We start from the raw sequence: 19,454 nt of genomic DNA, 5'->3' as shown, positions 1-19,454 counted from the left end.
TTGGCCAACATAGTGAAACCCTGTCTCTACTAAAAATACAAAAAATGAACTAGGCGTGGTGACGGACGCCTGTAATCCCGGCTACTTGGGAGTCTGAGGCAGGAGAATCGCTTGAAGCCGGGATGTGCAGGTTGCAGTGAGCCGAGATCGCGCCACTGCACTCCAGCCCTGGCAACGGTGCGAGACTCTGTCTCAAACAAACAAACAAAAAAAAGTATTAATGTATTTCAAACCCTGATGTGTATAAAGTTTCCTTTAAAAAAGGATTATAAAACTTCTATTGGTCATATAAGATGTTCAGGTGTTTCTATTTTTGTTACTACAAGCAAAACAAAGTTAATTGCTCTTAACTTTGTTCCCTTAATTCCCTGCTAAGGGTAAGCTCAGGGAGGATTTATATGGACCAGTTCTGACCATTGTAGATTAAAGACATTTCTTTGAATTTCAGCAGAGAAACATTCTCCCATGCAGCCCTTTTACCAGTTAAGTTGAAGAAACTTAACTTTGTAGATATTGTTTTTAATTTCATTTCAGAAAAAAAGAACATTAAGAAGTCAATTTAATAAGCAAAATTATTTACATGATTTAACTTAATTTGGCAAGATGGATGGGAAAATATAGAAGAAAACAAAAGCAAATGTAAGAATACATACTTGGAACTGAACCAGTACTGTTAGCAGTAATTATGCAATTAGCAGTTATAATTACATTTTAAAAATCACCCTAAATTATCCAAGACCTATGATATGTGACATGGCACTTATCACCTTGAACAACTTCTCTGAATTCATTTTAAAACTGAGTACAGCGCCCGTGGCATTTTCTTCCCAACTCATCCACCTATGACCATGTTAAGAAGAAATTCCCTAGAATAATTCAATCAAAGCTTACTGTGAATACTCACAACTTAATCAGTGTTCTACACGTTCATTTCAAGGTTATTCTGAGATCGCAGGAAGGGTTTGTGAGCTTCCTCAAATGCAAGAAGTCTCAGAGGAATTCATCCCCCTGAGCTCAGCGGAGACATTCCAGCCATGCGGGTCTCCTTCCTCCTCTCCATCCCAGCCTTCCTCCTTCTTCCTCCCTCACAGCAGAGATATGACAAACACCACCCACTTACAGTCGGTTCTCCTAATTCCACCCACAGGAGCTAAAAACCTAAAGAAAACACATTTATTTGTTTTAAAATGTAATTTACAGACAGCAGTTTCATGAAAAATGTTCTCACCCTCGTTGTGCTAGTAGTTCACTGTATCTTTTTCTTCCAGACTTTTTCCTTCCCGAATGACTACAGTTTTTGCTGGCATTTCTCTGAAAGTATACTTGAGATCTCTTTAAGAGTCAGAAAAGCTACCTGAAATTGCAGGCAGCTTCCTGTTGGGCTCACATTTTGCAGAATCCACGCTTGGTGTGCAGAAGGTGGGCAAGGTGTTTGAAAAAACAGGAAGCACCTGTGAATGTGTGACTTTATTTCTGGAAGCAGAAGTCTCCCTCTGAGATGGCTCTAGATGCTTCCTGCTGTTTCACCTATGAGCATTTTGCAAGGCCTTTCAGTACTTTGGGGGCTGTGAACAGGCTTCCGAATGGCAGGATTATTTGGAAAATCTGGGACATGGTGGAAATTCATAGCTTTTCTATTTTTTTTCATGCAACTTTCTTTTTTTTTGTTGGGGGATGTTGGTTGATATGCGTGTAAATGAAGGTAGACTTTTAATTGCAATGGGGAAGTTAAAACCAAATGAGAATTAGAGATGTGTGTAGCTTTATGGGTGATTGCTTTCGTAAGAACATGTTTGTACTTATTGATTCCTTTACTCAGTAAACCGTATTGAGTGCAAGGCACTGAGATACTCCTTAGGAATCCACCAGGGACAAAACAGTGATTGTGTGAAGTTTCATTCCCCTGTTTCAGTCCCAAAATCACCTACAAGAAAATGTTGTATTTCAAATTTGCATTTTTATATTTGCATGTGTCTGTATGATTTAGTGATGTGTTTAATTGAAATGCCACTGAAATAAGTCCCCTCCTCTGTATGAGGTACTCTAAGTGACTGTTGGTGGCTGGCTATTCCAGCTTGGGCAGCCCCTGCCTGCCTTTTCAGGTCATGCATTTGGTGACATTAGTGGCTAATTAGGTTAATCCTGTTCCTTAACTGGAGAGACCACAGCTAACTGCTATCCTGCAATTGCACTCTTGGCTGTAGATCAACCGGACTGCAGCATGTGTCTGGATTATTAAAGACCTATTACCCGTCTTTGAGGGAAAAGTTTCAACAGCTTCTGTTCTAGTTTTTCAGTAGCTTTATTTTCATATCTGAGCAAAATCTGGCACAGAGTAAAGAATACAGCTCCCTCCCTCTTTTATATGTGTGTGGCCTCAACAAGTCACGTCACGGCCAATTTGAAAATCTCCAAGTAAACAGTTCTGATTTGTTGGTAGGCTACACTGGAGAAAATGCAGAGGGGCTGGGGAGAAAGAAGACTGGGTCTAAAGTTTAGCTCTGCCACTTACTAGCTGTGTGAACTTGGGCAAGTCATTTAGCCTTTTTCCAAGACCACTTTTTTTCATGTGAATGGAAATAATTCTCATACTTACCCAAGCAAGTATCATAAGAACAAATTATATAAAGTATACAGAACATTATATAATATATATCCCCAGGTTCTAGAGATGGATTAGCGTTTGAGCCAAGAGGCATAGGATTGATCTTGGAAAGGTCACCCTGGCCCTCTGTGCCCAAGACACCTCTAGCATAAAGACTGAACATGTCCTGTATTGGGCTCCTACACATTTACTGAGCACCCATATATGGGAGTCACCGAGCCAGAGACTATTGACACAGACAGAAGTGTCAGGTTCCTGTCCTCAACACAAATGAGGTTCCTCTATTTTATATCTGTTATTGGAAAAGGGAAGGGAAGATTTTCTAGGGTTAGAATGAAATTCTAAAATAATTAATTGACTGCCAATCATTGTTAAAGGGCACTTTCCATGTTGTATTATCAAGAGCACTGGCAGGCACGGGCAGACCAAGGGCCTTGAGTGGCTCTTCCACTTACTACGTGGGTGACTTTGGGCAAGATACTTTGTTTTGCTAAATCTCAGTGTTTTTTGTAAAATGTGAACAATAGGAGCATGTTCCTGACAGAGTTCTTGAGAAAATTAATTGAATTAATAGGAGAGAAAGAGAGAGAGAGAGATCTTCTGTCTCCAACATATGCAAATTCTGTTTGCATATGTTGATACATTAGTCTGTTTTCCCACTACTATAAACACCCAAGACTGGGTAATTTAAAAGGAAAGAGGTTTAATTGACTCACAGTTCCACATGGCTGGGTAAATCTACAATCATGGTGGAAGGAGAAGGGGAAGCAAGCACCTTCACAAGGCAGCAGGAAAGAGAGAGAGTGAAGGGGGAAGAGTCCTTTAGAAAACCATCAGATCTTGTGAGAACTCACTCACTATCAGGAGAGCAGCATGGGGAAACCGCCTCTATGATCCAATCATCTCCCACTAAGTCCCTCCACCAACATGTGTCAGTCACTATATTAGGCATTGGAGATACAAAGACAAAAGAAAATTCTAGACTTCAGTTGAATTAGAAAGGAAAGCACAAATAAGCAAATTGATTAGTACATGATGGCTATTATAAGGAAAGCCTGGAAAAGGTCTCAAGAACAAGAGGAGAGATTTTACTATTCTACCTGGATGAGGTAAAGTGTTAAGAATTTATGATTAAAGGTGTTCCTAAAGGTGGACCTCAGAGGCCAAAAAAAAAAAAAAAAAAAAAAAAAGGCTAATCAAGCTGTCCTCTTATTTCTTATCCCATGGGAAACACTGACCAAACAGGAGGGATTTTAATACATCATTTCCTAATCAATGACATCTGGGATTTTCTCAAGTTGTGTAAAAGCAGCAGTAACTCAACAATAGACAAGTGGTTGAGATGAAACAGGCATGCTTGGGGTTGGACAACCTGGTGCTTTATAAACTATGAATCAAACTATGTTTCTAATTTCTCTTGGTTTCAGGTTTCTCACATATAAAGTGGAGAAAGTGGTGCCAGCCTTTCAGGTGATTGTGGGGTATGAGATAATATGCCTGACACACAGTAGGCACCCAGTATGTGTTAATGAATATTTCATCTGTAAGATAAAAGTTGTCCTGTCAGAGAATAGAGAGGGTTTTTTAAAATTTGTGTTTGATTAGGTTTTTAAAATTTGTTTTGCTTGTAAAGACAAATCTTTCACCAATGCATGTGATTTCACCTCCTCTTATCTCCTCTGGACTCTACTATGCAAACATTTCCTTTATTTTATTTTCGACCAGGCTTATGACTAGTATGTACTAGCACAGTGATCCTGCCTTTACTTCCCCTCCACCATCTCATTCCCTTCACACTTCAAAATTAGTTGGGGGTTATTAGGGGCTGAATTGTGTCCCACCTCCTGCCCTGCAAATTTATATGCTAAAGTCTGTGTTGGTCAGCGTTCTCCAGAGAAACAGAAACAATAAGATATAGATTAAAATATAGATATATAAAAACAGCTTTATTATGAGGGCTTGGCTTGTGTGATTATGAAGGATAAGAAATCCCACCATCTGCCATCTGCAAGCTGGAGGCCCAGAAAGCTAATGGTATAGTTCCAGCCCACAGCCCATAGAACCAGGACAGCCAATGGTGTAAGTCCCAATCTGAGTTTGAAGGCCCAAAAACTAGGAGCACTGATGTCCAAGGGCAGAAGATGGACGTCCCAGCTCAGGAAGAGAAAGTGAATTCACTCTTCCTTTGCCTTTTTGTCCTACTTGGGCCCTCAGTGGATTGGATGCCCAACCACACTGGGGAGAGTGGTTCTTCTTTGCTCAGTTTATGAATTCAAATGTTAATCTCTTCCAAAAATACCATCATGAACACAACCAGAAATAAATTTTCCAGCTATCTGGGCATCCCTTAGCTCAGTCAAGTTGACACAAAAAATTAGCCACCACAAGTTTTTAACACCTGTGCCTCTGAATGTGACCTTATTTGGAAATAGGATCATTGGCTATGTAATTATATTAAGGTCATACTGGAGTATGGAGGACTGCTAATCTAATATGACAGATGTCCTTACATAAAGGGGTAATGAGGATGCAGACACACATGCAGGAAGAATGCCATGGAAAGATAAAGGCAGTGACTGGAGCAATGTGTCTATAAGTCAAAGAATGTCAAGCTGGGCCAGGCCAAGGTAGCTCATGGCCTGTAATCCCAGCACTTTGGGAGGCTGAGGCAGGAGGATTGCTTTAACCCATGAGTTTAAGACCAGTGAAGGGAATATAGTGAGATATAATCTGTACAAAAAAATTTAAAAATCAGCCAAGCATGGTGGTGCACACCTGTAGTTCCAGCTACTCAGGAGGCTGACGTGGGAGGATCGCTTGAGCCCAGAAGGCAGGAGTTGCAGTGAACTGAGATCGTGCCACTGCACTCCTCCCTGGGTGACAGAGAGAGATCCTGTCTCAAAAGAAAAGAAAAAAAGAGAATGACAAGATGGTCAGCAAATCATCAGAAGCTAGGAGCAAGGCATGGAACAGATTCTTACAGTCCTTAGAAGGGATGAAACCTGTTGACACTTTGATTTCAGATATCTGGATTCCAGAACTGTGAGAGGGTACATTTCTGTTGTTTGTGCCACCAAGTTTGTGGTACTTAGTTATGGCAGCCCTAGCAACTAATACAGGGCTCCAACAGAAGCTGGATGCATGGGGATCAGGGTCTTGAAAGACTAGTAATACTCCAGGTATTGAGTTAGATCAATTAGAGGACCCAATTCTCCATCCCTCCCTGTATCCATATTTTTTGCCACATAACTGTGCCACTCCTCCAACTCGAGGTAGTAACTTTCTCTGCCCCTTGACTTAGTGACTTGCTTTGGACCATGAAATGTGAGCAGATATGACATGGCATTGGTCCTGAGCCTAGTGATAAAGGCAGTGATTGGAGTGATATATCTACAAGTCAAAGAATGCCAAGCTGGGCCAGGCCATGGTAGCTCATTCCTGTAATCTCAGCACTTTGGGAGGCCAAGGCAGGAAGATCACTTGAGCCCATGAGTTCAAGACCAACAAAGGCAATATAGTGAGGCATTGTCTCTACAAAACAATTTAAATATTAGCCAAGTATGGTGGCACATGCCACCTTGAGAGGCCTTGTTTGTTCCTACTTTTCCTATTTCCATAGTCAACAGAAGACAGTGCTCCATTTTGTCTGTTGGTCTCAGGAAAAGCATGAGGATCTCCTGGAGAGGAGTCACCTCAGCAAAGGTGTCTCCATTAACTCTCAAGTTTATGAAAAATAAATACTTACTTTTAAAAACCATTGAGATTTTGAGGTTTGTAATGCAACAATCATTGACTAATTCAGCTACTTTCATTTTCTTATTTTCTTCTAGTTTTGCCTATTGAATATCATATTTTATTATTAATTTTATTTCATGTTTACCAAGAAGGTATTACAAAGTATTAATTATTAAAAGGGGGCATTGGGTCAGATAGAGATAAGAACTAATGTACTGAATGATCTCTTAGAGTTTCTGCAATATCTATATATCTTGGGCTCTTAAATGCTGAATGCAATAAGAGCTTTAGTATCTTAAATTTTCAGTACGGAAAGAAAGTTGGTTATTTAAAACTTTTTGAAAAATACCCAAATGTGAACTCAATTGTGTTATTTAACTTTCCTAAACCTCAGTTTCCTCATTTATAACATGAAAATAATAATACTGACTTATAAGGATTCCTGTGGGTATAAAATTTATTATCATGTTAAGTGACAATGACAGTAGATAAGCTGGGTTCAGTTTTCAAAGATGTCTTCAGGCTGTAATGGCAAGAAAGCTAATAAGATTGGTGGTGGAGACAAAGTTATGTGTCTCCCATAGCATTTCCTCTTTCTGGAGATTCATGGAAATCTACTGTTTTAGCTAATGAAATATGTAAGCCACTCCCGAATTGGCCTTTAAAATCAGAGTGACCCTCCAGTCCTCACTTTCACAGCTCCAAGTGACCTTTGGAGCCATGGGGACCTACTGACTTGGCTGTGAGATGGAGAATGGTCTTCAGACTCTCATCCAACTGTGGGGTGAGCAAATAAACTTTTATTATGGTTGAGTTTTGGGGGTGTGTTTGTTGGGGCAATGTTTTAGTCCCTTTGTATTGCTACAAAGGAATACCTGAGGCTGGGTAACTTATAAAGAAAAGAGGTTTGTTTGGCTCACAGTTCTGCAGGTTGTACAAGAGGCATGGTACCAGCATCTGCTTTCTGGTGAGGGTTTCAGGCTGCTTCCACTTATGGCAGAAGGTGAAGGGGAGCCAGAGTGTGCAGAAGTCACATGGTGACAGAACAAGAGAGAGATGGAAGGTGTCAGACTCTTTTTTAAAACCAGCTCTCGGAGAATTCTCTTGGGAACTAATAGAACAAGAACTCCCTCATTAACAGGAGGAAGGCACAAAGCCGTTCAGGAGAGATCTGTCCCCATGGCCCAAACACCTCTCATTAGGCCCCACCTCCAACATTAGAGATCAAATTTCAACATGAGGTTTGAAGTGTCAAATATCCAACCTATAGCAGGCAACACACATGGCTTTCTCTAACCAGTACAAGATCTTAGACCACAATCACGGAAGATGGTCTCTGGTGAAGGGAAATGATAACTCTCTTCTACACTAAGCATTTAGATTGCTGGTTTGCTTCTAAGCCCCACACTTTAAGAGAGACAATTTTGTTGAAAAAGAAAAAAAAAAACAGTATGATGAAGGAAGGACAGATCTGCAAATCGTGATATTATCAGAAAACGTTGAAAACTATAACACTCCACAAATATCCTGGAGAAAAGAATATTTGTGGAGCATTATAGTTGTCTTTAAATGGTTGAAGTCTGGGGCAGAAATTTTTTTCTATCTGGTTGCAGGTGTCAGCATTTAAGAAAATGAGCTAAATAGAGTAGGATTGATTTTGGTTTGACATACAGGGGAAATTCCATTCTCTCTCTGAAAATGGCAAGGACTACTTCTTGAGAGAATATGTACCTTATTACTGGATGTGCCAAGTAATATCTTGAGAGCCACTTATAGGGGGTGTTGTAAGAGGAATTTATGTATTAGATAAAAGGTTGAATTATGTGGCTTTTAAGTTTCCTTCAGCCTCAAAGAGTATGTTCCTAAGAACTATCACCTTGGATATTTCAGTTTTTAAAATTATACTTTTGCATACTTCAATTTGTTTAAATCAAGGCACACTTGTAATACAGGCCAATACGTATATACACTTGCTCACAGCAGGATTTGGATTCAGGCTAACACTGTGCTCCTCTTCTGCAATCTAATTCAAGTATAGACAGCGGTGAACTGACAATAGCGCAGCATGTGGAGTTTTAGCTCCTCTTGGGGAATGGAGGACGTGCAACCAAACAGGTGGCTTCAATTAGGAGAGCAGCTGCTGCCAGGAAAAACCAGAGGGAAATCATCAAACCACCAAGGAAGCAACGACAGGTAGATGGGGTCAGTCCTGGGATCCCCTGGAGCATCGCCAGAGAACACGGCCCCACTAGGCCAGCAAAGCTAAGATTAATTGAAAAGAAAGGCAGTAAAGCATTGAGTTCTATAGGTATATCTGTTGGTGATAAAGCTGACTTCCCTTTCAAAGCTGCAATGCAAAGTTTAAAAAAAGAAAAAAGAAAAATAGAGAGCATGAGACTGCTATTTAATGAGATGACAACAGAGATGTGCTTAGACTGCTATTTAATGAGATGACAACAGAGATGTGCTTGAGATAATGACTTCCAAATTGTGAATGAGTCTGTAAAACCCTGAGTGCAGCCCATCTGACTATGCTTAGAGTGTTCTCTGTGTACTTTGGAGCTTTCCTGCCCCCATGCCTGCTCGAATACAAGGCTAATTCATTTGTTTGAGTTATCCTTGAATACCCCCTCGCTATCTTTTCAGAGTGCAACAACAAAGGGCATGTTCTCTAAAAGCAAGGCCAGGAACAAACCCTTTTAAAAGCATTGAGAGTTAATTTTAATGGGAATGGAATGGTCAAGGAGAAAGACAAATGGGAACATATCTTTGTTTGGCAGCTGCTTTAATTTATTTCCTATTAATGCAATCCCCTTCAAAGTCTCTGATCGTAGAAGCATTTCCAAGAATCATTTTTAGTTGGGGCAGATTCTACACAACCAAAGCGTATGAGAAGGTGATACTTAGGAGCTAATTCAGGCAGCTCTCCCTGTCTCCTCTGAAGAACAAGAATTCAATAATCAAGAAGCCATGACTTGGTAAAAATGGTAGTCTAAATAAGTATCTTCTCTATTATTTTGATTAATATTTTAAAATGTCTGTGGAACCTGTGAGTAAAAGGCCTAGTCATTGTCCAAGTCAGATGACTCCTGACTTACTTGGAGCTGTGATTAAACCCCCTGCTGCTGCAGTGGTGACTTGGGAAAGCTCTGCCACTGCTTGGTTAGCATCACCACAAAACCACGACGATCACTCTCATGTTCCCAAAAGGTCTCAAAGACGATATTCCATTCCTGTCACATTTTTGTTTCATGGAATTCAGATATTCAGGAAAATGCCTTTGTAAAACTTGATTGGCAGGCACAGACATTTCGGTTCAAGGGCAGAATTTCTGATCACTTCTACTGGGATCAACAGAAGAAGTAGAAAATGAGAAATGATAACAAAAAAACGTAAAAAAGCAAGCAAGTTGTTGAGGAGAATCAGAGTTTTATTGGAAGGTTCAAGAAGACAAAAATGAACTAATGTAAACTAACAAATAAACTGAGTTGTCTATACCTTCTATGAGGGCAGAGGGAACATGAACTTTGAGCTACAAGATATAGCCAAAATTAGAGGGACACCCCTCTCTGCAGACCTTATGCAGCTCACAAATCCTAAAATATTTGCTATCTGAACTTTTACAGAAAAATTTGGTTGATCCTTAATCCAATAACCACCATTATTTTGGTGCCTCTTCTTTCCAATCTCTATTGAGCACTAGTGCAAATTTTTAAGAAAACAAAGTCTGTGATACTGCTGTTTATAGTTTTTATTGACATATAATATTTGCACATATTTATAAAAAATGTGATATTTTGTTAAATGTATGGAATATGTAATGATTAAGTCAGGATACTTAGAATATCCACCACCTTCTTTATCATCTCTATGTGTTGGAAACCTTTCAAGTCTTCTCTTCTAGCTATTTTGAAAAATACAGTACATGACTGTTAACTACAGTCACCCTACTCTGCTATTGAATATTAGAACTCATTCCTTCTATCTGTGTGTTTGTGCCATTCACCAGCCTCTCTTCTTTCCTCCACCTCCACATATATGCTTCCCAACGTCTGGTATCTATCATTCTACTCTCTACCTCCCTGAGATAACCTTTTTTTTTAGCTACCATATATGAATGAGAGCCTATAATATTTGTCTTTCTGTGCCTGGCTTATTTCACTGAACATATTGTCCTGCACTACCATCCATGTTGCTGCAAGTGACATGATTTCATTCTTTTTTATGGCTGAATACTATTCCATCGTATATATAATAGCATATTTTCTTTTCTTTATCCGTTCATCTCTTGATGGACAATTTAGTTGATTCCATATCTTTGCTATTCTGTATACTGCTGCAATAAACATAGGGGTGCAGGTGTCTCTTTGATATACTGATTTCCTTTTATTGGGGTTGTGAATAGACAGCAGTGGGATTGCTGGAGTGTATGGTAGTTCTATTTTTAGCTCTTTGAGAAATCTCTCTGTAATGCTTTCCATGGTGGCTGTACTGGTTTACATTCCAACCAACATTATTCTATATAGTTTTGTATCTTGTGGTTTTTTTCCACTTTAATATTACATCATGAATATTTTCCCAAGTCATTAAATTAAAAAAAAAAAAATGGAAGTCCATTTACATTTGTACAAGCCAAATGTAAGCAACTACATTTATGGGACAGTGCCCTTAGTAGTTAGTCCTATTTCCCCATGAGTTTAATATTTTAATCTGTTTATCTTTTAAAAATTATTTTTAATTGTGTTAAAATGCACATAACAAAATATACCACTTTAGGCATTTTTAAGTGTGCAGTGCAGTGAGGTTAAGTACATTCACATTCACATTGTTGTGCAGTCATCTCCACCTCCACCATTCTTCTCTAGAACTCTTCTTTTTTTCTTTTTTTTTTCTGTTTAACTTTTATTTTAAGTTCAAGGGTACATGTGCAGAGTTGTTATATAGGTAAACTTGTGTCATGGGGGTTTGTTGTACAGGTTATTTCGTTACTCAGGTACTAAGCCTAGCACCCATGGTTATGTTTCCTGATCCTCTCCCTCCTCCCATCCTCCACCCTCTGATAGGCCCGAACGTGTGTTGTTTCCTTCTATGTGTCCATGTGTTCTTATCATTTAGCTCCCACTTATAAATGAGTACATGCAGTATTTGGTTTTCTGTTCCTATGTTAGTTTGCTAAGCATAATGACCTCCAGCTCCATCCATGTAGAACTCTTTTTATCTTGAAAAAAAAAAATGAAACTTTGTACCCATCGAACAATAACTCCCTATTCTACCCTTTCTACTAAAAGCATAATTTTGAATCGTCATTGTATTAGTCCATTCTCACGCTGCTATAAAGAACTGCCCGAGACTGGGTAATTTATAAACGAAAGAAGTTTAATGGACTCAGAGTTCTGCATTGCTGGGGAGGCCTAAGGCAACTTACAATCATGGCAGAGGGCAAAGGAGTGGTAAGCACCTTCTTCACAAGGCAGCAAGAAGTGCAAAGTGAAGGGGAAGAGCCCCTTATAAACACATCAGATCTCATGAGAACTCACTCACTATCGTGAGAATAGCATGAGGGAAACTACCTCATAATCCAATTGCCTTCACCTGGTCCTGCCCTTGACACGTGGGGATTATGAGGATTACAATTCAAGGTGAGATTTGGGTGGGGACACAGAGCCAAACCATATCAGTTACATAGTATTTATTTTGGTTTTACATTTCCTGGCTCTTTTCATTTGGTGCTTTTCTATTGATATTAGAAATAAAAGTTATTTTTTGAGTCCTGCTATTTGGAGTAATGAAGGGACAGTAACAAAACTTTTATAGAAGAACTGTCAAGAGTGGTTATGGTGGCAAGTTTTGAAAATTTATATTTTTACTATGAGATCGTACATAATGTAACTAAAAGGTGGTTTGAGGTTTGATAGAAAGTTTCAGGATAGTCTGGGAAATGGAATTGCATGGAGTGAGGGTGACACCAGGGAGCTTGAGTGTCCCTCTGTCTAGATTAAACCTGTGCTTCACCACCCCCCATTTCCATACCCAGCACCCAGGGATTGCTATGGATCTGAAAATCCCCACACCAGCCCCTCCACACCAGAAAGCAGCCTAGAAGAGGAGGAAGAAAAAACAAAAGGAGTCAGGGATGACTCCTACAACAACCTTTGAAACCCATTCAAAGGTCATCAGCCTCAAAGATGAAAAGTAGATAAATCCATGAAGATGAGGAAAAACCATTGCAAAAATGCTGTTGACACTTAGAGATGTGGCCATAGAATCCTCTTGGGAGAAGTGGCCATGCCTGGAGCCTCTCCTCAGAGAGCTTTATGCAGAGATGCGATGTTGAAGAACTATAGGAACTTTATCTTCCTGGGAATCTCTCTTTTTGACCTGGGTATTATCTCCATGTTGGAGCAAGGGAAAGAACTTTGGACTGTAGAGAGCCAAGTGCAAATAGCAAGAAACTGAAATGGGTGAGAATGGATCAAATGTGGGATCACAGGCCTTTCCTTATGGTCTCTGGGAAAGAACCAATTGTATGAGATGACCCATTTCATTAGGTGAGGATCGTTTCTCTCCAAGTTCCTGGAAGAAGAAGGACTCTACCTTTGAAAATTAAATGTTGTCTGAATGAGAGAGCATTTGGCAGAGGCTGAGAACAAAATAAAATGATGATGCCACTCATCGTGCTCATTGTGTTCAGGGTGCCTTTCTCCTCACAGGAGGGCACTGTGGGTTAAAGGAAAGAAATGCTTTACCAGCTGACCATGATATAGAACAGGCCAAACCCTTAGGACACTGGGATTTTTATGGGGGTAGAGTAACAAGTTGTTAGGTACTGATTATGTGGTAGAAATAATGCAGGAGAAAATGGCTACATTCTCCACAGAAGGGCAATAATAGTTGCATAGCAAAGGTTGATGAAAAATTGGTCTCATTTTTGAAATTGAAGAAAGAACAGTTACCAGGGTGGAGAGTTCAATTTCAAAAACTAGAACGGCATGTTCTTGAGTAGGATTCACATTTTAACTGTTAGTATAACAATTTGTTACTCTTATTCAGAATGTATTAGAGATCAAGTGTTTTAACTAATAAATTTTAACATTATTTCATAAAAAGAAAGAAAAAGAAAGTTTTGGAATGGTGTAATTCTGATCCCGTGACTTAAAAATTAGGAGTAGTTAACCACTCTGTGTCTCAATGTTCTTATCTGAAAACCAAGGGTAATAAAACTGATAGGCGGGAAAGGCCAAGATGACCAAATGGAAACAGCTCTTGTCTGCAGCTCCCAGCAAGACCAATGCAGAAGGCAGGTGATTTCTGCATTTCTATCTGAGGTGTCCAGTTCATCTCACTGGGACTGGTTAGGCAGTGGGTGCAACCCATGGAGAACAAGCAGAAGCAAGTTGGGGCATTGCTTCACCCAGGAAGTGCAAGGAGCCAGGAGACCTCCCTCCCCCAGCTAAGGGAAGCAGTGAGGGACTGTGCTACCTGCCAAGAGTACTACTTTTCCTACAGATTTTGGCAATCCATGGATTAGGAGATTCTGTCATGAGCCACCACCACCAGGGCCCTGGATTTCAAGCACAAAACTGGGCAGCTGTTCGGGCATGCACTGAACTGTAAGAGTTTTTTCATACTCCAGTGGTGCCTGGAACTCCACTGAGACAGGAGAACTGTCCACTCCTCTGGAAATGGGGTTGAAGCCAGGGAACCATGTGGTCTCACTCAGTGGGTCCCACTTCCATGGAGCCCAGCAAGCTAAGAACCACTGGCTTGAAATTCCCACTGTCAGCACAGCAGTCTGGAGTCATCCTGGGACAATCAAGTTTGGTGGGGATGGGGTGACTGCCATTACTGTGGCTTTGGTAGGCAGTTTTCCCCTGATGGTGCTAAGGAGACTGGGAGGTTTGGACTGGGCAGCTGTGGTCAGAGACTGCTTCTCTAGATTCCTCCTCATTGGGCAGGGCGTCTCTGCAGGAAATCTGGCAACTCTAGTCAGGGACTTACAGACAGAACTCTCATCTCCCTAGGACAGAGAACGTGGGAAAAGGGAGGTTGCAGTAACAGCTTCAGCAGACTTAATCTTTTCTGCCTGCCAGCTCTGAAGAGAGCAGCTGATCCTGACAAGGGGAATTCTCCCATCACAGTGCACCAGCTCTGCTAATGGACAGCTCTGCCTCCCCAAGTGGGTCCCTGACCCTGTGCCTCCTGATTGGGAGAGAACTCCCAACAGGGGTCGATAGACACCTCATACAGGAGAGCTCTGGCTAGTATCAGGCTGGTGCCCCTCTGGAACAAAGCTTCCAGGAGAAGGAGCAGGCAGTAATTTTTGCTGTTCTGAAGCCTCCACTGGTGATACCCAGGCGAACAGGATCTGGAGTAGACCCCCAGAAAACTGCAGCAGACCCGCAGTAGAGGGGCCTGACGGTTAAAAGAAAAACTAACAAACAGAAAGCAACAACAACAACATCAACAAAAAGCACCCCCTCCCCAAAAAAAACCCATTCAAAGGTCATCAGCCTCAAAGATGAAAAGTAGATAAATCCATGAAGATGAGGAAAAACCATTGCAAAAATGCTGAAAATTCTAAATGCCAGAATACCTCTTCTCTTCCAAATGATCGCAACAGCTCTCCAGCAAGGGCACAGAACTGGATGGGAATGAGATGGGTGAATTGACAGAAGTAGGCTTCAGAGGGTGGGTAATAACAAATTCCACTTAGTTAAAGGAGCATGTTCCAACCCAATGCAAAGAAGCTGAGAACCTTGATAAAAGGTTACAGGAGTTGCTAACTACAATAACCAGTTTAGAGAGGAACATAAATGACCTGATGGAGCTGAAAAACACAGCATGAGAACTTCATGAAGCATACGCAAGTAGCAGCAGCAGAATCGATCAAGTGGAAGAAAGGATATCAGAGTTTGAAGACCATCTTGCTGAAAAAAGGCATGCAGACAAGATTAGAAAAAAAAAAAAGAATGAAAAGGAATGAATAAAACCTCCAACAAATATGGGACTCTGTAAAAACACCAAACCTATGATTGATTGGAGTACCTGAAAGAGATGGGGAGAATGGAACCAAGTTGGAAAATAGACTTCAAGATATTATCCAGGAGAACTTCCCCAACCTAGAAAGACAGGCCAACATTCAAATTCAGGAAATACAGAGAACATCACTAAGATACTCCACGAGAAGATCAACCCCAAGACACATTATCATCAAATTCTCCAAGGTCGAAATGAAGGAAAAAATGTTAAGGGCAGCCAAGAGAGAGATGAGGTCACCTACAAAGGGAAGCCCATCAGAATAACAGCGAATCTCTCAGCAGAAACCCTACGAACCAGAAGAGAGTGGGGCCAATTTTCACATTTGTAAAGAAAAAAATTTTCAATCCAGAATTTCATATCCAGTCAAACTAAGCTTCCAAAGGGAAGGAGAAGTAAAATCCTTTCCAGACAAGAAAATGATAAGGGATTTTGTTGCCACCAGGCCTGCCTTGAAAGAGCACCTAAAGGAAGCACTAAATATGGAAAGAAAAAGACAGCACCAGCCACTGCAAAAACACACCAAAATTTTAAGACCAATGACACTATGAAGACACTGCATCAACTAGTGTGCAAACTAACCAGCTAGCATCATGATGACAGGCTCAAATTCACACATAACAATATTAATCTTAAATGTAAATGGGCTAAACACCCCAATTAAAAGACACAGACTGGCATATTGTACAAAGAGTCAAGACCCATTGGTGTGCTGTATTCAGGAGACCCATCTCGTGTGCAAAGACACACATAGGCTCAAAATAAAGGGATGGAGGAAAATTTACCAAGCAAATGGAAAGCAAAAAAATAAATTAAAAAAAAATGCAGGGGTTGCAATTCCAGTCTCTGATAAAACAGATTTTAAACTAACAAAGATCAAAAAAGACAAAGAAGGGCATTACATAATGTTAAAGGGATCAATGCAACAGGAACAGCTAACAATCCTAAATATAAATACACCCAATACAGGAGCACCCAGATACATAAAACAAGTTCTTAGAGACCTACAAAGAGACTTAGACTCTCACACAATGACAGTGGGAGACTTTAACACACCACCATCAATATTAGATCAACAAGACAGAATATTTACAAGGATATTCAGGACTTTAACTCAGCTCTGAATTAAGTGGACCTAATAGACATCTTCAGAACTCTCCAACTCAAATCAATAGAATATACATTCTTCTCAGTGCCATATGCACTTATTCTAAAATCACCACATAATTTCAGCAAATGCAAAAAAAATCCTGAAATCATAACAAACAGTTTCTCAGATGACAGTGCAATCAAATTAGAACCCAGGATTAAGAAACTCACTCAAAACCACACAACTACATGGAAATTGAACAGCCTGTTCCTGAATGATTCCTGGGTAAATAATGAAATTAAGGCAGAAATCAAGAAGTCCTTTGATACCAATGAGAACAAAGAGACAACATACCAGAATCTCTGGGACATGGCTTATGTGGTGTTAAGAGGGAAATTTAAGCACTAAATGCCCACATCAGAAAGCTGAAAAGATTTCAAATTGACACCCTAACATCACAATGAAAAGAACTAGAGAAGCAAGAGCAAACAAATCCAAAGCTAGCAGAAGACAAGAAATAACAAAGATCAGAGCAGAACTGAAGGAGATATAGAGACACAAAAACCCTTCAAAAAATCAAGGAATCCAGGAGCTGGCTTTTTAAAAAATTAACCAATAGATAGACTGTTAGCTAGACTAATAAAGAAGAAAAGAGAGAAGAATCAAATAGACACAATAAAAAATGATAAAGGGGATATCACCACCAATCCCACAGAAATACAAACTACCATCAGAGAATACTATAAACACCTCTGTGCAAATAAATGAGAAAATCCACAAGAATTGGATAAATTCCTGGACACATACACCCTACCAAGACTAAACCAGGAAGAAGTCAAATCCCTGATAGACCAATAAAAAGTTCTGATATGGAGGCAGTGATTAATAGCCTACCAACCAAAATAGCCCAGGACCAGATGGATTCACAGCCAAATTCTACCAGAGGTACAAAGAGGAGCTGGTACCATTCCTTCTGAAACTATTCCAAACAATTGAAAAGGAGGGACTCCTCCCTCACTCATGTTATGAGGCCAGCATTATCCTGATACCAACCTGGTAGAGACCCAACAAAAGAAGAAAACTGTAGGCCAATATTTCTGATGAACATTGACATGAAAATCCTCAATAAAATACTGGCAAACTGAATCCAGCAGCACATCAAAAAGCTTATCCACTATGGTTAAGTGGACTTCATCCCTGGGATGCAAGACTGGTTCAACATAAGCAAATCAATAAACATAATCCATCACATAAACAGAACCAATGACAAAAACTACATGATTATCTCAATAGATGCGGAAAAGGCCTCCAATAAAATTCAACATCCCTTCATGCTAAAAACTTTCAATAAACTATGCATTGATACAACGTATGTCAAAATAATAACTATTTATGAGAAATCCGTAGCCAGTATCATACTGAATGGGCAAAAGCTGAAAGTGTTCTTTTTGAAAACCCCCACAAGACAAGGATGCCCTCTCTCCCTACTCCAATTCAACATAGCATTGGAAGTTCTGGCCAGGGCAATCCGGCAAGAGAAAGAAATAAAGGATACTCAAATAGGAAGACAGGAAGTCAAATTGTGTCTGTTTGGAGATGACATGATTGTACATTTAGAAAATCCCATTATCTCAGTACAAAAACTCCTCAAACTGATAAGCAACTTCAGCAAAATCTCAGGATACAAAATCAATGTGCAAAAATCACAAGCATTCCTAAATACCAACAATAGACAAGCAGAGAGCCAATTTATGAATGAACTCCCATTCACAATCGCTAAAAAGAGAATGAAATACCCAGGAATACAGCTAACAAGGGATGTGAAAGACCTCTTCAAGGAGAACTACCAACCACTGCTCAAGGAAGTAAGAGAGGACACAAACAAATGGTAAAACATTCCATCCTCATGGATAGGAAGAACCAATATTATGAAAATGGCCATACTGCCCAAAGTAATTTATAGATTCAACGTTATTCCCATCAAACTTCCATTGACATTCTTCACAGAATTAGAAAAAAATACTTTAAATTTCATATGTAACCAAAAAAGAGCCTGGATAGCCAAGACAATCCTAAGCAAAAAGAATAAAGCTGGAAGCATCATGCTACATGACTTCAAACTATACTACAAGGCTACAGTAACCAAAACAACATGGTACTGGTACCAAAACAGACATATAGACCAATGGAACAGAACAGATGCCTCAGAAATAACACCATGCATCTACAATCATCTGATGTTTGACAAACCTCACAAAAACAAGCAATGGAGAAAGGAGTATCTATTTAATAAATGATGTTGGGAAAACTGACTAGCCACATACAGAAAACTGAAACTGGACCCCTTTCTTACACCTTATACAAAAATTAACTTTAAGATGCATTAAAGACTTAAATGTAAAACTCCAAACCATAAAAACCCTATAAGAAAACCTAGGCAATACCATTCAGGACATAGGCATAGGCATAGGCAAAGACTTCATGACAAAAACGCCAAAAGCAATTGCAACAAAAGCCAAAATTGACAAATGGGATCTAATTAAACTGAAGAGCTTCTGCACCACAAAATAAACTGGCATCATAGTGAACAGGCAACCTACAGAATGGTAGAAAATTTTTGTAATCTAACCATCTGACAATATCTAATATCTAGAATCTATAAGGAACTCAAACAAATTTACAAGAAAAACAAATGACCCCATCAACAAGTGGGCACAGGACATGAACAGACACTTCTCAAAAGAAGACATTTATGCAACCAACCAACATATGGAAAAAAGCTCAACATCACTGATCATTAGAGAAACACAAATCAAAACCGCAATGAGATACCATCTCACATCCAGTCAGAATGGAAAGTCAAGAAACAGTAGATGCTGGTGAGGCTATGAAGAAATAGGAACACTTTTACACTGTTGGTGGCAATGTAAATTGTGGAATTGTGGAAGACAGTGTGGCGATTCCTCAAGGATCTAGAACCAGAAATAC

General features: G+C 39.8%; 1 long non-coding RNA gene across 2 annotated transcripts in view; it reads right to left on the bottom strand.

Moving 5' to 3' along the window:
• LOC111528617 overlaps positions 1-1,407 on the bottom strand; it is a 35,328-nt gene extending 33,921 nt beyond the window's left edge. Inside the window, exon 1 of one of the 2 annotated variants that reach the window (XR_002727092.2) lies at positions 1,229-1,407. This is a non-coding gene — a long non-coding RNA (uncharacterized LOC111528617). The remainder of the gene's footprint in view (positions 1-1,228) is intronic. The other variant, XR_002727093.2, reaches the window with a different exon arrangement.
• Positions 1,408-19,454: the final 18,047 nt, after the last annotated feature.

This window comes from Piliocolobus tephrosceles, chromosome 10, assembly GCF_002776525.5.
Source record: "Piliocolobus tephrosceles isolate RC106 chromosome 10, ASM277652v3, whole genome shotgun sequence".
In the NCBI taxonomy this organism is placed as follows: domain Eukaryota; kingdom Metazoa; phylum Chordata; class Mammalia; order Primates; family Cercopithecidae; genus Piliocolobus; species Piliocolobus tephrosceles.
The sequence above is the reverse complement of the archived record's forward strand: the minus strand, read 5'-3'. Positions and strand labels throughout refer to the sequence as shown.